We start from the raw sequence: 1,778 nt of genomic DNA, 5'->3' as shown, positions 1-1,778 counted from the left end.
TTCCCTACCACCCGCTCCTTTCAGAAAAGCATTGGCCACGGGAGATGTCTCCCCTTCTTGTAGCATTTGATACTTGGGGCTTGGTGGAAAACAATGTGTTGGGATTCCCATCCGTTTCTTGGCTTTGTAAGCACTCAATTTACCTGCAGCATTGCTTTGTTTGGGTTAATCTTTAAGGAAATAAAACAAGCTCTTCCTGTGTGTCAGATTTCTGTGGAAGAAAAATGTCAGAAATAAGTGCTTTAGTTTTTGATTGTAGTATAGAAAAAGGATCTGTTATGCATTAATAAGCTGGAAAAGATTGCAGAAGAAAAGCATAAAATAAGACAATACAGGCTTTAAATACCTTTATATTAGTTTCCTGCTCTAATTGTACATGGTGCAGTAGTTATCACCTAGGAATTTCTCTGAGGCAGGTGCCAGAGATGCCAAGTCCAGAGTGGTTTGGTTTCTTTTTTTTTGTCTTCCTAATATTCAGAGCCGCTTCTTTTTTTATCCTTCTTTTCTTGCTGACACTGAATGAAATTTCAGATTGCATCTCAGCAACTCTCCAGCTTCTTTGCTAACGTAAGGGACCTCTCTTGTGGCATAACCGTGATTTAGTTGCTCTGGGGTCCGTGAGAGTGCTAATTCCCCTTTAAACTTCATTCTTAACAGGGTTGAGAGATCTCTGATTCTACCCATGTCCTCGCTTGGTCTGTCGTATGAAATCAATTGACTGCATTCATCAGCTTCAGCGTGACTGTGTTTTTTAGGATAGTTTGACTCACAGGAGTCCTTGAGAGTCTTGCCCTGTATTCATCACTATGGATGCAGTCTTTTGAGATAAAGGTTGTATTTCCTGCTGGAGTTTAGCTTCTTTGGTGCTGGATATAAGAGGCAAAAAGAAAGGTATATGATGAAAATGACAACAGCTTCTGCAGCCTGAGAAAAGTCATACCTTCTTTTCTCCTGGCCAGCTCTTATTTTTCTGGGTGATGGGAGCTGACAGCCGTGGTGTGGGAGATGCCACATGGCATATCCAACAGGATAAGCAGATTGCTGGAATTTATCAGCTGGAAGTGTGGGAAAAGGCTTTTAGCTGCTTTGCTCCCAGCTTTATCAGGAAAACCCCTTACACATACGGAGAAATAAGCTGGAAAATTGAATGGGTATTTTGCTTCTTTACCTTACCTTGCTCTTGATAGTGAAAAGGGGCAACCCCCAGAAACCTTCGTACTGTAGCGTGTATTCACCAAGGAGCATGGGGAACCTGTTAAATCGAGTGTTGTGTTCAAGTGTGAGCACCTTATCTAGAGAGGCGTGTGTTGAATTCCTGACCTAGTAGTGTTCATTACATGCTCAGCTGCTTCATTAGAAGCAATTGGATAATGTGCATTTTATAACCCCCACTGGAGACCATGAGATTAATGTCCTACTAGCTCTAACTTTAATAAGCTAATAACACTAACCAATTATGTAGTTGCAGTTCTGTAGCATCTCCTGAGAAACGTGATCGTTGTGGTGAATTAAGAGCATAGGTCAAATGTTAACCATTTTTTTCAGTTTTAGATATCTGCTTGCAGACAAACAATGGTACCCAGCTAGCTGTCATTAGGACTTTTTGTGAAGTGCTGTTAATATTTGAGCGTCTAAACCTGAAACACCCCAGTCTGAAGATGTTGCCTTACCTTTTTTTTTTTTTGTCCTGTATTTAATTATTGAGCAATAAAAGTGTAGCATTGTTTAAAGTCCACAGGTATCTACAACAGTGTAAAGGAAAGAGTTCTGCGTGTGTT

At 40.6% G+C, this 1,778-nt stretch overlaps 1 protein-coding gene across 1 annotated transcript in view; it reads left to right on the top strand.

Moving 5' to 3' along the window:
• SYTL5 (synaptotagmin-like 5) overlaps window positions 1-1,778 on the top strand; it is a gene marked incomplete at its 5' end in the record, with an annotated part of 21,937 nt that overhangs the window by 897 nt on the left and 19,262 nt on the right. The window lies entirely within an intron of this gene.

The sequence above is a fragment of the Phaethon lepturus genome, unplaced genomic scaffold, assembly GCF_000687285.1.
Source record: "Phaethon lepturus isolate BGI_N335 unplaced genomic scaffold, ASM68728v1 scaffold16972, whole genome shotgun sequence".
NCBI lineage: Eukaryota > Metazoa > Chordata > Aves > Phaethontiformes > Phaethontidae > Phaethon > Phaethon lepturus.
The sequence above is the reverse complement of the archived record's forward strand: the minus strand, read 5'-3'. Positions and strand labels throughout refer to the sequence as shown.